We start from the raw sequence: 22,536 nt of genomic DNA, 5'->3' as shown, positions 1-22,536 counted from the left end.
TTAAAAAGCCAATGCAATGGCAAAGCTTCTTCCAGTGCACAGGGAAGGGAATTGCTTTGTTTATTGCCATCAGTGCCCCTGTGAATCACAACCCATATCATTGGAGCAGATCAAAGGCCACAGCTTTAATTCCTCAGGAAAGTCCCACATCAGAACACACAGTCAAAATTTCAGGCAAAGGAAAAATTCCAACAAATGAAAATATCTAACTATATCAAAGTAACTTTTTAGGTTATAGTCCCAGTGCTTCCTTTCAACCAAACACTTTATATCCCATGAAAGCACTTCAGCCTTATAAAAATCAAACATAATGATCATTTTACAAACATCATTGTCAAAATCAGCTTGTTCTCTCAAATTTTTTGAGGATGCTAAATCTCTGTTTTCCATTATGAAGGCTGTAGTGCTCTTTCACTTCTCAAATGCTGCATCAAAAAATATTTTAAAACAAAACCCATTTTGTCTTTCCTGCACTCCTTTTCTTCCCTAATCAATAACAGAAATAATCAAATTGGTGAGCAAGGCCTGGCCTTGTGTAATAGTTCCAGTATGTTCATACCAGGGGTAAAAGAAATCATGGCAAAATTTTGTGTTAAAGCATCAGTTCAAAGCATAGAGCGATAAGACCCAGGATAGACACTTGGGAAAGACAGATCCATAGATTTTGTTGACTAAATGCTGAAATCACCCTGAAGGAAATGCTGTTCTATGAGAAGCTTGTAGGATTTAGATATCAGGAAGAAATTCTTTATTGTGAGGGTGGTGACACATTGGCACAGGTTGCCCAGATAATTTGTGGATGCCCCATTCCTGGAAGTGTTCAAGGCCAGGTTGGATGGAACCCTGAGCAAGCTGGTCTAATGAAAGATGCCCCTGCCCAAGGCAGGGGATTGAACTAGATGATCTTCTAACCCAAACAATGCTATAATTCTATAATTTATCCAGGATCTCCTGGGAAGCTAGTGAAGCTGATGCATAACTGGCAGGCTTATTAACAACAACCTAAGTTACTCAATAGCCCTTACTGGTTCACTTCTACTAGTTTTACCAGGACATGTCTTTATTCTATGTGTTGAAGTCTCCAGATCCACAGGTTGGAAAGTCACAGATCACTGTGGTCTGAGGGACACAGGCATAATTATCATCTAGGCCATCACTGGTGGGAAACGTGTCATGTGTGTCTCTCTGCTTAGGGATAGTTTTAGTCTTTCTGCTGTCCTACCTGAACATGAAACGGCAAGAAATCCAGAAGATCCCAAGTCTGTATGGAAAATTAACAGTCAGGCTACAGGGAAGCTAGCTCAGAACTTGAGAGTTCTTTTTCACAAAGCTACTGAGCTCAACTAGATATGAAAAAAAAATCTTGGAGATGATGCTGCCTACATATGCCATAAACAGATGCAGAGTTGGATTTTGTCCACATATCATGAACATTTAAAACTCAGTAGAGGCAGGATATGCAAACAAAGAGGGAAGCTTTGTGTATTCACTCATACATTGACTTATAAAATTCAAGCTGATGGGTCATAAAAATATTTGAAGATGTTTACATGAAAATTTCACTTTGCTTGCAGCAGTTTCAGCAGCACAGTCTCCCCATGTATTATTAAGGCAACCTTTTCCACAATGAGTTGCAAAATGACATTGCTCAATTCTAGAAGATCTGGGCCGGTTATACAGTGTGCCATGTGAGAAGGCTTCAGAACTCCTTCTCACTGGTGCTTTCTGCCAACAGTAAAGAAGAACTTGGCACACTCTCTGGCCACAGGGATGCCTGCACCTGACTGAGAGTGAGAGGTGGTGCCCTGTGCTGAGCTTCTTCTGGGTGCTGCTGTGCCACTGCACAGCACAGAATAAGCACCTCTGTGGCAGGTACAAGTTCTGTACATTGTTGTTTTGCGTCAGGAAAAGGCAATTTGAAGAAATCAGACCAAGAGTGAGGCCTGGTGAGGTGAGGTTGGTGAGGTGTACACTGTGGCTTTGGAGGAGCAGGCAGAAGCAAAGGGGGCCCTACAATTCAGTCAGAGCCAGTGGCAACCTCAGGAGTCCCTGTAAAGGCACCTCAGTTTCTCAGAGAGGACAAAAGTTGGGCAGCCAAGCGTGAATCAAAAGGACCACTTTGAGAAAAATCTTCATTTCTTATTTTTTGTTCATTCCAAACGTGAATGAAGAATCAGAAATTTCCCCTAAGACAGCTATTTTCAGAAAATTCTCCTTTGGAGAATCCCATGGGGAGCGTGTCACACACACATCGACACAAACACATGAGCGGGTGGGGATCATGGCAGAGCACAGAGGGCAGCCCAGCCCTTGTGGGGGCTAGGAAGCCAAGGCAACTCATAGCCCACCAGCTGGGCGGACATGGGGAGCTCTGTGAGCCCAAGGATGTGTGCAGCTCCACAACCCCAGCAGTGGGAAGGCAAAGCGCCAGCTGCTCAAGCAGCCTGGTGAGGTCAGCAAGCCTCCAGGCAGCCTTGTCAGTGATCCCAGGAGTTTGCCAGGGGCTACCCATTATTTCAGGCTTTGGCAAAGTGGGGTGGGCATGTTTACAGGCCAGGGCTTTTCTTCCCCAGAACCAGCCTTTCCTAAACAAAAACTTCTCCACTGGCAAGCTGCAAGGGCAGAACCCTTCTCAGACCCAGGCCCGCAAACGCCCTGCTGTAATCACCGTTTTCCAGCCATTCTGCATCATCCTCTGACCTTTCTCTCACCCTGGAAAGGGCAGCTTTTCAGAGGGGCTCGATGAAGGCCCAGGAGCGTGCCATCCCAGCCATGGCACAGAGGCAGTATCCCTGCTCTCCCTCTGCCAGAGCTCCCAGCAGAGTGGGGCTGCTGCTCCCTCAGAGTGCCCTGCACCGGGCAGCCTCAGTGTGAGTCCCATGGACTGCAATGAACGGCCCAGGTTCCACAGGCTGGTCCTCACCATGCAGCAGTACCTTCTGTCCGTTTAGCAGACTCCAGTAAAAGCAAACATTTCCCAAAATGCACCTCTCATTCACATACAAAAATCTAAAATGAAACCTCTAGGACGGCGGTGCCAGCAGCATCCATATCACTAGATACAATCCAGACAATTCCTACAATTAATGAACTGGGAAAATTACAGGTAAAATAAAAATGACGGTGTGAAAAAGACCTTGAAAGGCATGAAACAGACAATGAGATTTTTCTACTTTTTATTTCTCTTTCCCTCCCTTCCCTAACTACAGTTTTATGCATAATTGTTTGGTCAGTTTGTTCTTCCCTGAAACTTTTACTGAAATGGATTAGGTAAACCATGCTCTGAAACAGATTGAAAATGGAAAATATGTAAATATATAGCATATAACTTATAAAACTGTATATATATGTGTGTGGGTGGGTGCTGGAATAAAAAAGCGACTGTTACTTGCTGGTAGAACAACATATCAACAACTGTTGGAGCTGACTTGAAGGTTAAATATTAGGAAAGAATCCAATTTCTCTTGTCTATTCAGCTCAGCGGTGTGTTAGATTGCGGTTGGAGTGTGCTTATGGAGTGTGGGATATGAAGTAGGCTAATCAATCCCTGCTGCTTCATTCTCAGGTTCTTCTTATATCAGGTCCCTGCCCTCAGGCAGCCTTCAGCTTTCCAAAAGCCAATTCCATACAAATAAAAATTGCGACCTGCAGCTAGAGGGTGAAGCTGAGTTTCCCCCTTGTGATTAATCTCTTCTTGGGTGGCTTTCAGGAAAAAAAAAAAAAAGAAAGAAAAAAAAAAGGAAAGGGAAAAAAAAAAAGGAAAGAGAAAAACCATGCATGCTGCAGCCCTGTGAAAGAGTTTTCCTATTGAATGAGCCCAGTGCTCTGGAGCCAGCTTATCAAATGAAAGAATTCATTTTTTTTAACAGTGCCTCGTGTTGACATTGAGAAAATGAGCTATCAAACACTATGATTAAACTTCAGCTGCCATAATTGTCGTCCGAACAACTGCATGGTGGAAGTGAAAAGCATTTTTTTTAACCAGCTCTATATGGTTCACCAGTAATACTCAGTTTAAAAGGTTGTTGCTGCTAGCAAGAGAAACAAGGCTTGAAATTAACTTTTTCCAATCCATAGACAAAATTAAACATAGGTATTTGAGTCACAAAAACAACAGGTAAATCAGATGTGTTTAAATTTTCATTTTTAGTCATTTTATCTGCCAAGGGGTAGCTCTAGCATATTAAAATATCTGAACATTTTCTTGTTTCACTGCATCTGACTGGGTTGGTCCTGCCTTTTGTTTTGAGAAAGACAGATAGACAGACAAAAAGAAGTATAAGGAATAAATACTCTATTTGGTCTAAGTGGGGGTAGATAGAGGGAAATCTAAGGTTTGTGGAACATTTTCCCTGCAATTTAAAGTTTTGATATGAGCAGGGAACAATCTAAACCACAATTACCACCACACTGCATGCAATTATTGCTCAGTCTCCTTTCTGGCCTGAACTAGTCCATTTGTTCAGTTGAGGCTTACAGGGATACTAAGTATTTTATATTACTGAGTATTCTACATTAATTCTCAGCAACCTTATTACGTATATCCTCAAGAGACTGTGGCTCATCAAGGAGGCTGGAGAAGTCCTTCAGGGAAGTTGGTTAGAGGCAGGATATCTCAGGAAGGTGACACCCCTGGTGACAGCAGCCCTCTGGACAAATGTAATTCTTTGGGAAATGAGCTGTTGCGCAATTAAATCTCTACTTAAGATTATTAAAAAAAAATCAAACACTACGGGATGTACAGTGCAGTGAACATGAAGGAAATAATGATAGGGAATAACTGAGGGCCAGGTTAGGAGAATATGAACAGTTTAATCTGGAATATTTCCTTGCCCCTTTTCTGAGCTCGCTTGGAATGAGCCTCTGGGCTCCCTCCTGAAGGAAGGATGCGCAGGAAGAAGGGAAGGGGACCTGTAAATCAGGATGTGGATGAGATTGAGGATGTGGCCGTTGCCGGGAAGGAAGAGTTTGCTTCCCCAGGCACTGCTCCAGCCCCTGTAACCAGCGCTGCCCACCACTAGGTGTCCGCCCCGGCCCCGCTGGACCATCGCCGCTCTCAGCATCTCCCTCCAACTCGCTCCTCCTCCCATCAAATTAATGTCGCATTATTTTTAGAACATAAATGCTTTTCCACACCCCCTCCCCTCCGTTTCCACCTTACTCTACCTACTCAAGCAGGTATTTTTTGTGAAAGTCAATTATATAACCTGATCATCATTCTGTTTCCTGAGCATATGGGAATAACATTTTGAAACAACAATAACATTTTCATAATTTTTAGAGTCTCACGCACTCTGAGCTTTACCTTATCCCTTTCCAAGAGTAAAGCTCATAATGGCTGGGGCTTGTTCAGGACACTCAGGGGTTGAGGTTATTGCTTGCAAACTGATTTCACGATCTGAGCAGAGCAGTTGGAGGAGCAGTGAGGTGCAAGATGACTTAGACATGGGTTAGGAGCTGAGCTGGAGAGATAGGAACAGCTTCCAGAAAAACAAGTTTAGCAACAGATTGGATGTTGTTGATGAAAAATAACACAGGTCTGCAAACTAGGGAATGGTATTTGCTCCATTAAAAAAAAAAAAAAAGAATTTGTGCATGTAAAACTAAGAAAACTGAAATCACTCAGATCTGTTACTTCCATGACACCTTCAACAGCTCCTTTAGCAACCTAGTTCTGGATTTTTCCCACCTGCTGGACTGCACACACTAAGTTATTATTGTAAGGTCGCTTATGCATGCTGAGCTGCATTCTCATGTTTGCTATTTGTAGGGTCACTCAGACATGCTGTCTGGATTATGACTATTTTCGAGCATCCTGAGCTGCTGGAAATGATTCATTTATCTGAAGCAACAGCAAAGATATTTGTCTGAGAAACAAAGATATGAAAAAGGTACTCTAAGCCAAACTTTGGGCCAAGCTACAGAGGCACTGGGCAACACATTATTCATTCATCATAAGCTTTGCAATATGAGAATGGCAAAGTTATAATCAATTAAGAAAACAGAGTCTGACACTGCAATACTCTTAGCTTAAGGAAACCAAATAAAATATCACAGCTTGTTCAAAACACTTATTTTGAAATCACAGTATAAATAAGAGGTATAAACACATATCCTTTCAGCTAGGTTTTGGGTGAACTGTCTGATCTATTTGCTGCTGTGCAGAAACCTAAATTAGCTTTTAAGATGAGCCTTTCATAAAAGGCCTTGGAATTCTCTCTTATTCCTCATTTCCTACATTTGAAATGTTTTGATTTAAAGAATCCAGTCTATTGTTCCTGTAATAAACTTAACATTTACAAAGAGATGAACCTAGTATGGTCACCTTTAGAAAAGGACACAATTTTGATCTTACTCTCAGGAAATTTTATTGAGTACCACTGCAAGTGAATTCCAGGCAGTATTGGAGATGGGGGTAAACACTGAGGCAGCACACCTACAGGTTGTTTTGACTTTAGGTTGTTCTTTGACCAGAAAGAAAATGTGGAGTTTGGACTAGCTGGTCCCTAGAAAGGGAACCTCTGGCTCCTCTGCACTTGGAAACTGTTCCTGAAGACACCAGCCTGCAAGGCTTTTCTCTAGGTGACAGAAGTGCTGGGCTTTAACTCACACACATTGTGCTAAAACAGCAATAAAACTGTGACAAACTGACAAAAGCAGGTCAATTCACAGCTCAGGCTGACACCACTTTTTCAGCCCATATTGGTCGGTTACCAATCAAATTTCAGGTACGGGAGAGAGAGTGGAAGAAAGAGGCAGCACTGAGACACACCAGGTTATGGCAATGGTGGCTCACTTAGGGGCCCACGCAGATCCACCTCTTCTGCTCTGTTTTTTGGCAGCCCTCATCACTGCAGGTATGTGTGTGATAACTGCTGGGAGAAACCCCTGGAGACACCTGCAAACCAGGCTTCTTACTGACCTCCCAAACCAGACAGAATTCAGCCTACAGAGCAGATCCCAGGAAGATCATGTGAGACTGGGAATCCCACGACCAGGTTTCTGAGATGACTGGGCTGTGGAGGGCCTTGTGCTCTCAACCTCCCCAGGCACTGGTTAGGCTAAGGCCTATTAAGATATTCCCATGAACATCACTACCTGGGGATCTCTCAGATGTGGGGTTGCTTTTCTTTGCCATCCTTTCCCACAATCCCAAAGGAAGGAAACCATTCATACAAGACAGTATCTCTGCTCTTAAGCTGGCACATTCATCCACTGATGCTTCTTTTCTCATTGTGTTCAAACTTTGCTTAAATTAATACTTTACAGTAAAAAACAGAGCTAATCATATCATTGCTGCATGAGAATAGCTATGACTGACAACCTTTCTGAAAACACAAGTCCATGACTCAGTGCACACAACACAACTTGTGAAGGGCAAAATGAAAACTGCCTGGAAAATAACGTCAAAGTAGAAGAGGAAAAATAATACACAGGATAAGAGTATAATAGATAGACAAAAACCTTGATAAACCCCCAAACACCATCTATTCTCCTGCTACAGGTTGTTCAGAGGAAAGGATTCTGCACCCTTACATTCAGATTTAACTACATTTTCTATGCATTTTTAATTTAATGCAATTTTTGTTTTGCCTTGTTGCCTATAGAGAAATTACTTGTATTCATAAAGTATCTTTTATCCTTTTGCATTACCAGAATCAACTGTCATGGCCTTATGAGCTCCTCTTTCTCAGAAATGTAGGAGAGAGGGCTGGACCTTGGCATTCAGGACCAGCACTGGATCTCTGAGTCCAGTCTGAGTATCGTAGGCTTAACATCACATAATTCTCTCATAAATTTACTTTCTGATTGGGAAACATGTCACACACTATGGCTGCTGCTATGAAATAATAACAAACAAATCCAAGGAGTCTTTTGCCTTTTTAAGGCAAAAATATAACAAAAGTTAAACAACTCCTCTCAATTAAACAATGACCGAAACCCATAGTAGCTTCCTTCATACAAGCCCGAGGCAAAGTTCAGAAAATTAGCTTGCTTAATCCAAGGGACAAGAATTACTTATCCTTCTTTCCTTGACTCACGCAATCAGCTCAGTCATCAAACCTCTTCCTTTCACAATGAACAGGAGTTTGGGGGTGGTTGTGGGGAATAAACCTTTATTTGGTTTAACCTGATTGATACTCCAAGTAGATACTCCGAGTAGGTTGATACTCCAAGCAGATACTCCAAATATCTGCGCTTTGAGCAACAAAGGCAAAAAACAGGGTTAACCTCCTTCCCACCGAGCTTTCAGTGGTGTTTATGCTGATGTTTCTATCAAAATACCAAGCAAAAATCAGCTTACAAAGAAAAGCAATAATTAGCACTTACTTTGTCTTCTGTCCCTTTCAGGAAAGCTGAACTGGGCAGAGCCACTGTCCTAATATGGCAGTCCAAGGTCTGGGAGACAGAGCCTGGGAAGTACCTGAAATAAAATAGATGGAAAGTTCTCAAAAAGGCAGTTCAGGCTGCTGCTGCCACCAGAGACTTCTGGAGCTCCAGAGGCCGACCACAGAGTGAGCAACCAATGGATGAATCCTTCAAGGGAAAGTAGAGACATGGCTGAAGACATCGAGAGCCAGACATACAAGTGCTTCAGTGATATTTACTCTCTGAGTTCTGGGAATGAATTGTGATTACAAATAGTCCTTTCAATGCTGCTCAGCAGGTACAAATGTAAGATGAGTCAGTTTTCATCTCATAGCTGAAACAAATAGCTGAAACAGAGAAAAGTACTAAAGACATAGTTCCAAGTGCTCTGACAGTGTATATAATTGCAGTTATACTGGTTTTAACAGAATTCCACCTATTTACATGAGCTGTGTGTAGGTGTGCTTGTCCAAGTGGTTTTCCGTGGTCAGGAGCCTAATAGGCTTTCATTTTAATTGCAGCTGGTAGCATTGCCAACTCTTAATGCTGCCTGACACTTCCCAGCAATTCCAGGTTGCTTTTAATTTTGCCAAATATTACCAATTCAGGCTGGAATTGGTATCCTGGATATGCACCACTTTGTTAAAGCTATCACCAAAGCCTAGTGCCCCTTCCAAGAATGAAATTAAAGAAAAATACACTGTTTTACCTTTGTTCAATACATACATATACATTTCCCCCTCCCATTATATTTCTGTTTGGTTTCTACCACCTAACAGCAGTGTTACATTCTTTCCACTATAGATATTTTGCAATTTAGCAGAAGGAGAAAAGGAGGGGATGTCCCACTGTTGGAAGTGTAGGCCTTGCTGCCCACTGAAGAGGATTATGTATTGATCTGCTCCTTATCAATTCTCCTCACACTGGAAGGAGTCTGTGTCTTATCTTTCCAGTTGGACTGGATTCCCTCTCATTTGATCACTGGAGGGAAACCTAAACATGGCCAAGGGGTGGGAAAAGAGCATCTGGTCCAGGTTTATTGAGGACTGTGCAGTGTCCGGTTAGGGCCCTTAGTAAATTATTCATCACCAGTGGTTCACTAAGCTGTGTTAACTGACAGAAATTACAATATATCTGTTAAAACACCCTTGTGATTGGTTATGTTACTATGTAGGAGCATTCTCTCAGCTTTGCAAAAATATTCCACAGTTCTTCTATGTTTGGCTTCGTTTTCAATGGGAGAGGGTAAAAATAGACAGTCTGCTAAAACAGATTTTATAATAAACTATTATTCTATAAAGTAATTGGAGAGATTATCTGAGATGATGATTACTTCGTGATTCTATCTAGAGAAATTATACTCAAGGCCTGTCAGCCTGTTTGATGGGATTGCATTTGTAGCCTTTTTTGGGAACCACTGAGTATAGTGGCTGTTTCAAGTCCAGAGAAAGGTAGGCATGTGCTTTGCTAGCCACAGAAGTCCGACCATGTTTTTATTTTGGACCAGACCATCAATGATGTAAATTGACACAGCTCCACTGGTGCAAAGTTTCAGGCAGCTTTGAAAACGTGCCCGTTCCTGCCCCTTCATACCAGTGGAGCTGTGCTTACATCCACTGAGGATGTGGTGATTTGCTTTAAAACATGTATGAAGCATCATTTCCTGGAAATAGTTCCCTTTCACTTCGGACATTAAAAAAAAAGTATCCAAAGTTGTCAGAAAGTAAAAGGAAACAGCAGGTTTGAAGAAAAAAATTGCTTAATTCACCAATATTAGAGTTAGACATAATTATAAAAGAAAATTTCAAACACACTTGAATGGAATTTAAGATAAATACAGTGACTAAGATATAGTTAACACAGTAATCTAAAATTTCCCAGAGACTTAATGAGTTTGGAACCACTAAAGCTGCACCAAACACAGGAGACACAATCAAAATCAGAACTGACACATAGCTCAAAATCATCTAAATTATCTCTTTCACTTACATTAGCTAGAAAAACAGTAAACAGTCAATGGGATATAAGAAGCATAGTCAGGCAGCATGAATGGGCAGCAGACAAAGGCTGGGTCATACAGTATACAGAGAAGAGAGCTTGACCTTTGGAATTGAAATATAGGCATTTTAAGCTCCAGTGGAATGTATCAGAATGGCCTGTTTCAACTTAAATGCATAAAAGGTCAAGGGGAGGTCATATTTGGCTTTGGGTTCATCAGCACAGAGCATATCCCAGCCCTTTCTTTATTCATTCTCATTTAAAAAAAAAAAAAAAGGGTTTTCAAACCTCTCTGGCATGGCATAAATATTCATTCTCCAGGGCCAGATTTTCAGTTGGTGTAAAACAGGATAGCTACATTGAAATAAGGAATCTCTGCCAATTTATACCATCTCAGAATCTGGCCATCCTGTTCACATTCTTTTAAGATTCAGAAATGGCAATTTTAAAACTTTTCCTGGAGCAAATGCTTCCAACAATAATGATACATGTTGAAATTTGAGACTTTGACATTTAAATTGTCTGGGGTTTTCTTTGAAAGGCATGGCAGGAGGCATCCTCCAGAAGAGCCAAGGAGAGAGTAAATACTGCAACAATCTACTTTACTGCTTCTCTATGTGTTCACCCTTCAATAGTAGTTTTATGTCTTTTTCAATATTCCCACAATTCTTTTTAGATGGGAAAGAACTTTTCTGTTCCCTTATAAATTGCTTTGAAAATGAAGAAAGACAAAAAATAAAAGGGCCACTCACAAATGGCACTGGCACTTAAACACAGCAAGGAGAGACACAGTAGATGCAACAGTACCCTGCATCCATAGCAGGGCACTATTCTGACTCTCCTACCAAACCAGTTAATCACAGAGAAATTAGATGAATACAGGGTGATCGTCCAGAGTCAAATGAGTGGCCATCTTAAAGAAACAAGCATCCACAGTTACTTGAGTATCACTCTCCTTTCTAGAGGAAGTATTTCACATCCTACCTTCTTAGTGCAATAAGATAATTTCTAACATATTGGTAAAGAAAAAGTGCCTCTTTTTTAGGATAGAGAATCCACTTGAAGAAATAAAACAATATCAAACTTCTGCTACCTTGAATAATTATTTTTATCCTAGAACAGATAATAAATAGGAGTCTTTATTTATTTATTTTCATTCTGATGACACTATTCAACTAATCTTCAGAGACTCTTGGGAAAAACACAGCCCACCCCAGGTGGCACTGGTTTCCATGTGGCATTTCTTGTCTTTATCCAATTTCACTTCTGTCCCTCACTCAGCATGCAGGACAATCAACACAAAACAGTCGATATTTCTCCATATTGAGACTCAATTCCAAGGGAGAGAATCTCATTTTATATTTTATTTTATTTGTCTGTAATATGCTTATCCTTAAATGAACATTTTAGACACAGATTCCAAATTATGCATTCATTGGAAAGATTAACTCTGATTAACAAATTCATGCTAAACAACTGTGTTTAATTGGATTTTTCTAAGTAGCTAAATGTGAATGCTTCTCAGTTCTCCTATGTGGAAAACAAAACAAAAACTAATCTTAAAATATTTAATGAGGAACAAACTCTGTGTTGCTGACCTATCTTCACTGGTGATGAACCTTTCTTCCTTGCATTGCCCTGCATGCAAAGTTCCCCTAATCTAGTCCTAATAGTGGTTAAAGTTATCTGTCTAATCAAACTAATTAGCACTGGTGAACGGAGACATAATCATAATAGAAAGCAAATGCCAGTTTTACAAAATGAAAACGCCATATGTGCAGTAATTAGTGAACCACACGCACTTTTTATAAATCATATTTATTAGTTCGTAAACAAATCAAATCCTAAATGAAATGAACGTTACCATTAACAAACACCAATGAATAAACAGATACAATGACTGGCCCTGCTGGGTGCATTGTGCAAGGATAGGGAAGGGTACCCCCCTCTTCTCAAAGTTCCCTTAGAGGTGCTCAAGGCTTTTTACAGAGTACTGTGTCGTCTTCTTTAAGTCACAGCATGGATATATTAGCTGATCTAGGGAAGCTGCATTTTGATCATACGGGCTGTTCTTGACTGGAGACCAGATGGTCATAAATTAGGATATTCAGGTTATATCCATGATGAAAAATGTACTACTAATAAGTACTCTAATAGTGTTCTACAGCAGACCAGGTTTCACCAGAAATTTAATGTGGATTTTGTCAACTTGAATAAATGATGATATAGTACAAACTATATTTAATGGCAATCCCCTCCACCCCAAAAATTGCCAAAACGCAGGAATCTCTGCTCAGCTTTAAAACTCAAATCCTCTTCCTTTAACTGACGGTGGTCAGGTCATTCTTTAAAGGTGATTATAAAGAAAGACAAAAGAAAAGGATTTGCAATGAGAACATTTCTTGCAGGTTATAAATTCTCCTAAAAACTCAGCTTAAAGGAGTTTCAATTACACATTGATCGCTTCTTTCCCGCTAAGAAGCTCAGTATCCAGCTGATAACACCTAGCCAGCAGAGGCACACTTTCAGACTCGACATACAAAGGGCTACTTTACACCTCAGACACACAGCTTAAAGATATAGTATTGGAGAGACTAAATATAAAGTATTGGAGGCTTGGTCTGAAAAATCTGACTCAATACGCACAGGAAGACTTAGTTCAAATTAAGAAGGTTTGTAATAAATACCACGTATCATTACATATCTGATCACAGTTTTCACGGCTTTCCTCTCCCACAGGAAATATTGGCAGCAGAAAAATGGTAAAACAAGGTATTTTTGGAGGTACAAAAGCTACTTCATTCCTCTAGCTGTTAAAATAGTCTAATGGCTGAGACCTCTTTTTTACCTTAAGTACTCTTCAGTTTAAAAGATCCTGACTATTTCCAAGCTTTGGCCTTAACCCGCTTTCCTTTCTGCTTAAAACACTGCGGAACTTGGTATTTTGGTTTTCTTGAACCCTTTTGTTCTTGACAAAATGAAGCCTTCGACTTTCACAGCTTCTGCAGATTAGCTCAGATCATGAATTTTCCTGTATCTGCAGATACCCAGATCTGAGTGTGAACTTAGTTGTGACTTTCTTTTCGAGGTGATCATATAATCTGGTAGAGCAATGTTTAGGAATGGGCTGTGAACATTCTGCTCTGAGGTCATAGCACGATATATACTCAAATCCTTACCTTCTGAGGTGAGAACAGAGCATGAACTTGGGAAGCAGAAGGACAAACCAACTTTTCTCTAAGTGGTAAGTTATACTGTTACTATTCCCTTTGGTGCTCATTTTGAAAACATTAATTAGAGTGGGTATTTAATGTGACTCTCCTGTAGTTTGTACACGAATAGCTCAAACTAATCTCACCCCGCCCCAGCAATTCCAATGTACGCTGTAACAATGTCTGAAACATTAACAGTGAATTAATTATAATTGTGCAGTGGCGCCTGGCCACTTTGCTTTCTGTCTAGTTTATCTTTATTTTAGGCTAAAGAAAACAACAATGAAAGAACAAACATGCAATAAAATCTGTGCAAAAGATAGAAAGCAGAGTATCCCCATTTTGATTCCCCTCTTGGCCATACCACCCCCTATCTGGGTGGGAAGCATGCTTTTTACATTTAAATTGCAATGCAGAGAAAACAGGCTCAAAGTTTCAAGTATGCTGTGCATTTAAATTTGATCCCTTTTTTGTTTGTTTATTTTACTGTGCTTCTTTGGATTGGACAGGAAGTTTAAGCATTGCAATACAGAAACAAAGGCCATTTTCATTGTATATTTGGCCTGGCCAAGACTAAGAGGTAATACCAATATTGTGAAAAAGCCTGAGCAGGAAGGTTTTTTCCCATAATAGCTGAAACAAATCCACACAATCATCTGAATAATTGTAGATTTTTCAAAACGGAGTATCACCAACCACACATAGTCCAAAATAGTTACTCAAGATTCCACCAAAAGACTACATGAAATTGCCTTTAAAATTATTATATTTAAAAATAATAAACCCACAACGAGTTTCTTCCTTTAGTTTCCGTCTTCTGAGATCCTTGGGTACTCTTATTTATTCACACTTTCAAGCAAAGACTTTCGTGAAATCTCTTGTTTCCAAGATCTGGAACTCTAGAACCCTTCCCCAAACTCCATCAGGGCCCTGGGATAAAAATCACAAAAGGCTGACCACTGCAAAGTGCACCAACACCTCCCAGCTCGGATTGACTCCTGTAGTTGACAGAAAGGCCATATGAGACACCCGAAAGGCCTCACACATCTTAGAAATCTGGGGTGGGAATTTTACACTCTGATACCAGCAGGATGTGAGGCTAGTCCTGGCTCAGTGGGAAGAACATGCTTTAAAAAACCCTTTTCCTCCTTTAAATAGGTGTATTGAATCTGTTTGTCATGCAGCAGAGAGGTAACAGAGGGAAAGGGAGGAAGACCTATGATATGTCAGTGAAAAGGAGGTGTGGGGAACCTTTGTGAAGGAAGCAGAAACAAAGTCACTTATACAAATACACATTGATTTCAGCCTGTCAAGCCCCTCCACAGCCCTCTCTTTTACTGTTTCAGGGGAGTAGTTGCAGCCTCATCTCCATGCACAAGGTCTAAAATGACTTGAACTCCCACTGTCAGTGCAATTTCAGAAAAAATGACAGGACACCCACTCAGTATTTTGATGTTTCAACAAGATCAGTTCTGCTCGTGCTGTAGGCCAAAGGGGATTGCTTAGTGACTAACCTGAGCTGGGGAGATACCTCACTCTACAACATCCTGATGAGTGACTACAAGAGGCACTGAAAAGACCCCTGTAGATTTAAATAGCCTTTAACTAACTAAATGAGGTTTATGACTGCTTTGCATTAAAGCTGGTAGATATCAGTGGTCTGACCTCAGCCTTGTAAACAAGAAGACAGAGCTTTAATTTGCTTATTTTTTGAAGATTGGCCTTTTAGCATTCTAATAAAGCAGGAGGCTAATCTACACACAGGATAAGCTACAGTATGTTTTAAGTAATTATACTACATGGTTAAACAGCCATTACTATAGGAGGACAAAGACCAAAAAGATTAGTTCATACTAAATATTTCTCTTAAGTGATGTTGTTTTCCCCTCCTCATTTGGTTTTCTTACAACAAACTTTGCCTTCACAATTATTCCCTTGGTTGCTGTAAGAGTGCCAGCATAATTTAGTATTTGGGGCTGGTACACAGAGCCTGGCAAAAACCTGACTCAAGCAAGTTTTGCTGCAGATTGGAGATTCAGCTTATTGCACAGAAAGCAGTTTTCTATATGAAAACTATTAAACTACATGAAGAGTAATTAAAAGCATCAATTAAGAATGTGGAATACAAATAATTTTATATTAGCCAGAAAACTTATTCTGACATACTAAAACGGGTGCTTAAAAGAAACTGCAATGTGGGTTGCCTCTTATTCAGAGCTGTAAAATACTGCCAAGTGGTGTCTAAATGTATCATTTGATGCGGTATTTATAGGAAAATAATTTATTCTTACAATTTAAATTAGCGTAATACACTGTCACTATGTTCATTTGTATGAAGATCCCCAGAAGTGCCACTGCTATGCTGACAGTTAAATTTAGTTCTGTAAAAAAACTTGTCTCTTTACGTGTGTGGAAAGACATAACCTGACATACTCTACACTCCAGCTTTCCCATGCCAGAAAAAAGGGTAACAATGCTATAAGTTGCCTCCATGCTTTGTCATATTTTCCTGAAATAATTCATTTTTACTATGAAATAGTAACCACTTAACTATATTTAATGGCTCTATGAAAGAAATTTCCTATTTTACATACAGTTATGTAGCTTTTTTTCTATGGAGAGTCAGTGCAGAAGGTTGGATTCCTTCATTCTGCAGAGTTACATTCACATATACAGCATTGGGAGACAAAAAGCTGCTGTTGGAAAAAGCAGGACAGCAGCTGCCTTCTGGCACTCACCCTTTTTTAAGGTTCTGCTCAACAAAATAAGTTCTCTTGATCTTGTCTTCAAAAACAAAAGAAACTCACAAAACCAAGGAATTCACAAAAACAACGAAGTCATGAAAATAAAGAATTCTTTATGGCAATGAAGCAGAAGACTTTTTTTTGGTAATACCTTCCATCTATACAAAAAGATGAAATAGCAATAGCCTGATACACACATCAAAAAGGAAAGATTGCAATACAAGACATGGGTGCACTGAAGGATTGGTCCTGCAGTGTGTGGCATCACATCCATGGAATAGTTTAAGGATTTATTATCAACCCATACATAAAAGGGACAAGGAAACTTTTCTCTAAAGTTGCTAACAGTTGGTGTTTCTGAAGCTTTTTGGAGCCTCACATGAACTAAGAAATTACTCAAGGAGGAAATATAAACAAAGTATTCCCTCATCTTCATGTAGGAGAAAAAATGCTGGGGACTGTGTACAAGTCCAAGAAGACCTTGGAAACAGACTGAGCTTCAAGTGGTAGATTATTCTTCAGATCCTTTCTGGAAGGCATCAGACATTCCCACGCCATGTGTTATGCTTTGCCCTCCATTCACAGTGAACTCAGAAGCTCAGGTCAAGGTAGGGGCTCTTGCCCAGGCTCTTTGACAACGTCTCCAATGCTGGCTAAAACACCAGAAGCAGGAGGAGGCAGCTGGTAGGTACTCATTGGTGACATGGTGAATTCGAGCAGGGATATGAAAAGAGGAATTAGGGGTAAGAATGGCCTGAGAAAAGGACTGTTGTCTTTAGCTCCAGCAGAACTGATGGGTACAGCCAACTCAGAATATTGTATTTTGGGCACCAAGAGATTTTGAGTCTTCATCAAACAAAAGAAATATTCCATTGCATCCAGCCAGAGCAACAATTTCAGATAAGTGACAGCACACATGCTGATAAGCCAGTTGGATAGTTTCAATTCAAAGATACTGGAACATGCTTTTGTACAGCTCACTTTCCCTCTGCACCTGCCTGTACTGGTAGGCACCTACACATTCCTCATTTTTACTACATGATTGTGCTTGCTTTGAAAAGCCTTATTCTCACTTGCTGAGTGTAGCCCTTTACAACTCCTGCTGTAGCTGTGTCACAGGATGTTGTTGGAAGAAAATGGAACTATAAAGAGGATAAAATCCCTTAATCAGCTCATCAAGGGAACAATTCAAATTGTGAACTCAAGTCCTAATCTACCCTCACTCAAAGCATGGTAGCAGCAGGCAAAATCCTCATCTACTTCCCTTGAAAATCACAATCAATTGTATTAAAATATAGTTTAGAAACACATATGCTTGATTAGCTGAAGAAAAGTAGTCCTAGCTCATTTGTATTTTTAAGCAAGGTATGATGGTAAATCTTCCATCCAGAAGAGCAATGTGTTAACCCACTCTGCCACCTAATCCCTAAGAGTCTCATTTTGATTGCACAAAAATCATTTAGGGAACCTAACAGTTTAAAACTGTCTTTTCTGGTACCTAAGTGCTTCATTTTAATAGATATTAGCTGTTAAAGAGACTAATTTTAACTATGACATTTACAGCTTTAACCAGTCTATCATAGAGCATAGTGCATCACTTAGCAGAATAGTACTGTTTAAAAAATAATCTACCTGCTTTAATGTATATTGGAGTGTATTATTTGATGTTGAATTAGGACATTTTAACCCTTCAGCATTTTCCAGGAGCATGAATACATTTCAGACCCTTTTAGTTCAACACTGAATGGAAAGATTCTTCCATACAATCAGAATATCCACTTGCATCTCCCCTTCTATTTAAATTCCTTTTCATTAATTCATTTCAATTAATTAAACCTCACAACATCATTGGAAAGAGTCTAGAAGCCTCAGTTTGGGGTTGCAGGCCATATCCATTTGAGATGGACAGGATAACTGCCACTGTTTTGAAGCAGGCCAAAGAACTAGGCTTTTTCATATCACAGAGAAGACTCCCGTCAGTTTTCAAGGGACTGGGTCGAGACACAGGTGACTAAACCAAAGCAACACTCTGACATATGACATCGTAAACCTTCTGAGAGATCCCAGATGTACAGATTCCTGCGTATCTGTAACCACAGCCCTACCCTTCTTTTGAAACAAAATCATGAGACAGCAGATGATGAAGAAAATGTCAACGGGCTGTATAAACATGCATTGGAAATCTAAGAAGCTGATTCCTCCTTTGTTGCTAAAGGCAGAAGAACTGCCATGCTAGATCAAACAGCAAATCCAATTAACACAGTATCCTCTCTCTCACAGTGGTCAGCTTTTAGGAAATGGCACAAGAATTATGTTATGCCATCTCAGTTTCTTAAAACCAAAAATTTAAACAACTTTCTTAGCCAGACCTTGAATCCAGACCAAATATCTTTAAAAAAACCTGCAGCCTTTTCTGTTTTATCTCCATTACTGCTCAAAACGGAGTGTTAGGAAATGAAATGAGGACATGGCTCCCTGAACAAGATGGACCCTTGACCCTACATGGAAGGCAGTACTCAGTGGAAGTCAGCTCCTGGCTCTATAGCATCCGTAGGGATTGACACTGTCTCTCGGGAGCAAGTGATGGAAGGTATTGCACTCCTGTGCAAGGTTATGCTTCTCCATTTCCCACTGAATTCTTGGCAGGCAGGGGAGCTGCTGCCATCTTCAGTGGCAGAAGTCCAGCCCAGTGGGAAACTCCAAGGAAACTCGTGGAAGCTCAAAGGTTGTTCTCACATGAAAGCCCGATGCCACCCAACACTAAAGCAGGTGGCTGCTGAGCTGCTGGCTGGAGGCATCTCACATTACCTCAGAGCAGCAGAGCTCGCCACTATTTGCAGGCACCATCAGGCAGCCATTTGGCAATAATGTGTCTACATGGGGGAAAAGCAGGATGCAGGGCCACACGTGCTCTGCTCCACTGACTTCCACTTGCATCCCTTCGAGATGGGTGATGAAAACTAGAGCGCCCCTGAAACATGCGTGTGCCACCAATTTATGCAGGGGAATAAATATTTTCTCTTCTGTTTTCTCTCTTTGCTTAATAATTCGGAAAATTCTCCTTGCTTTCCCAGCTGCTGCTGAGCAGTAAGTAGCTATTTTTAGAGAGCTAATCACTGCGACTCCACAATATTTCTTCTGGGTTGTAAAAACTCATTTGCCCTTGCTTAATTTCATGCAGTTTGCTGTGCAGATATTGCCATGGCTCCTATTTTCCAGTGAGCATTACTTTGACCATATTTCCATTGAATTTCTCTGCCGTTTTAGTTTTCCAGTAATGGGAATGCCCAGTCATTGTACAATGGGACATCCTTTCACAACTTCTGATTGGCTGTTTTGTATTTGACTCTCTTGCTATATGATCACGTTCTGTGGATTTGAATGGCCGCAGTGTTCAGATTTCACTGCATTGCTTAGGACATTGGAGAAAGACAGGTCTCTGGATGGGAGAACATTCCTTTTAGATGTAAAGTTTAATAAAGGTGCCTGCAATTTTTTAGTATCACATGTCACGGCTGAACTACCTTATGAGGAATGCGGCATAAATAGTGATTTAAATACAGGTGTCCAAAAACTATTTGATAAATAAGTAAACCCAGGCATTTATTTTTCTGTCTAGCACATTCCATTTCTTCAGAGGTTATCATACTTTTGCAGAAAAGCAGCAGAGAGTAAGCAGGACCACAGAGTCCATCAGATATATTATTCCTGAATAACTAGAGGTTAATAAAGCCATTTTTTGGATACAGAATTAATAAGAGAATAAAAAGTCATCTTCTTATCCTTAAAAATTATGTAACATTATGTACAAAATTCAGGTTTGGCACATGGGTACAACAACACGTGAAAAGATAATTTGTCAGGCCCAATTCAGGAAAGGATGTCTTGTTATAGGAGTACGTGCTTCATTTTATCACCTGGTAAATCATCTCTGCTCTTCTTAATAGCAACAGATTTAAGTGTCTGACACAGTCTCCTGAATTAGAAGTTCTAATGCCAATTAAATTCAATTTATTTGGTCTAAGGCTACTTACCTGAAACAATATACTGATACATTTGCAAACAAGAAAGGACAGCTTGAGCATCTGCAGAATCAAATGCTGGTCTGCTGATAGGATGCAATTAAGACAAAAAGAACTTTTTTCTTTGGCACACCATGCAAAACTAAACAGGAAATGGGCTTAGATTTCCACAAGAAAACAAAGTATAGCACCAGCTAACACATCCATTAGTATTCACAGGGTTTTAGAAAGCTTAGAGCTCTCTGTAGGAGGTGTGGGACACCCATGGGTCAAGCTGGATCAAAACAGTAGTAGTATCCTCCTATGGAATGCTCAAGAGTTACTCACAGTAGCTACTGTTCCCTTTGTGAATAGGAATAAATCACCCCAGTGGGTCTTGTAGGACAACAACAAAATTATGGACAAAAGAACATGCAAACAAGTGGAAAATTAAAACACTCTATGCAATGTACCATCATAGAGTTCTGTGCTTTTGTGTATGTGTTTGTGAAAATGTTGTGTATGAAGTTCTGAGGAATAGATACAAAATTTGTTAGATAAATAAAACTGGGTCATAATTAAAAGAAGTTCATACTACCAAAAATAGCATGTCTGGGACATCACTCCAGGTGTATTAAACCATTGACAAACTGCCAGATTTTTGGTTAATAACTTTGCATAGGCTTGTTTTAGATAAAAGATGTGGTGACTGGGTTGTTGTCCTAAGGGACTGATACCAGCCAAAACACTTTGAATGTCCCTGTACTTTATCAAGACAAGATGTTAAAAAAAAAAAAAGCACACCTAAGACTGACATCTCAGCAGGTTTCTGAAGCATTTGCATTTAGGCTGCGCGATCTCCAGTCATGTATGAGAGGGAATGTCCAGGGTACAGAGCTGACAAATTTAACCCTCTTCACAGGCTGTAACATGTCACAAAACAGAAGACTTAAGGTTAATATGAGACGATGCCAACTTCTACTTTTGTTTCCCATTTGGGTTTTTGCAAGAGAAAGAACACCAAAAGAGTTGACAATTGACCACAAGGGATGTCCATGTATCTCTACTAACAGAGCAGCATGGGGACAGGCCTTTTCACCCATCTAGCCAGCAGACTTGAAATCTCAACCTTACAGACAGTGATTCGGTCAATCACTCTGCTGTGTATCTTCTCATCCCTTGTCTACTTAGGTAACAAGACATGAACATAACAAGGCCCCAAACTACTGATTTTTTTTTGATGAACAGCATGAACAAAAGTAATCTGTGTGATTTTCTTCCAAAAATCAACTAATGACAGTGATTTCATTTTCTTTCATAGGGACTTCTTTCATGGGAAGCAAGAGCCACTTGAGTCACTCAGCTATAGCAATGTACTTCACTCTTGCTAGGACCACTTTCTACAGAAAACCCAACTAAGTTCTTTTCTTTTTACATTATGACAGTGAGACCAGGACTACCTTCCACCATAGTCCTTCACCTGGTAAATTCTTGGCACTGGGACCTTTTAACAGGTTTTCTGTGAGCAGAAGCCAGCATCAGCCAGGTATGTGTGAATCTGCAGCTCAGATTTTCGAATTCCTCGACATTAGCATCCCCAGTGCTGTTGATTTGTGTCCCTCCAGTTATGACACTGAGGTTGCTAATGTGGTCATTCCTGTAGAACTCATATCCGATTAGCTGAAAGAACAGATGTGCTGCTTCTAAAATTTGCATTACCCATTTCCACCTGTGAGAGTAATACCATCAGCTTGCCAATTACTCATGGAGATTTGAGTTTGAACTCCAGACCCAAATCTTTTTACAAGCAGTGCATTTAACAAATCAGTAGTGCACTCTGCAAAAATGCAACTAAACTGAAGTTGGAGAAAACATCTGCCTCTGATGTGCACCATTGTGATACTTTATGTCAGTTTGGATCAGTCAAGCCTGCAGTTTAACTCTGTTTCAGGGTTTTTTTACATGCATCAAAAGGTTTGTCATTTTTCTGTGATTTAGGTAAAGGTAGGTTAGGCAATAAAATTCCGTGGGCTGGCAAGCACTGAAGCAAACCTCAGCTTTTAGCTTTATGTTCCCAGATGCCTACATTTCCAGTGGGTAGTCTGTCATATGTTTAAAGAAAATGAATGCTAATGAAAGAGAAAGTGGTGAAAAGCTGCTATAATGGCAGAAAGTTGCTCAGCTAATAGAACAGGCTCTGATAGAGGCAAT

At 40.2% G+C, this 22,536-nt stretch overlaps 1 long non-coding RNA gene across 1 annotated transcript in view; it reads right to left on the bottom strand.

The window, feature by feature from the left end:
* Positions 1–8,331: 8,331 nt before the first annotated feature.
* LOC113950952 overlaps positions 8,332–22,536 on the bottom strand; it is a 139,364-nt gene continuing 125,159 nt past the window's right edge. The window contains exon 3 of the long non-coding RNA XR_003528940.1: positions 8,332–8,425. This is a non-coding gene — a long non-coding RNA (uncharacterized LOC113950952). The remainder of the gene's footprint in view (positions 8,426–22,536) is intronic.

This window comes from Corapipo altera, unplaced genomic scaffold (assembly GCF_003945725.1).
Source record: "Corapipo altera isolate COAL_440 unplaced genomic scaffold, ASM394572v1 78, whole genome shotgun sequence".
NCBI classification, from domain to species: domain Eukaryota; kingdom Metazoa; phylum Chordata; class Aves; order Passeriformes; family Pipridae; genus Corapipo; species Corapipo altera.
This window is presented reverse-complemented; position numbering and strand designations above follow the sequence as displayed.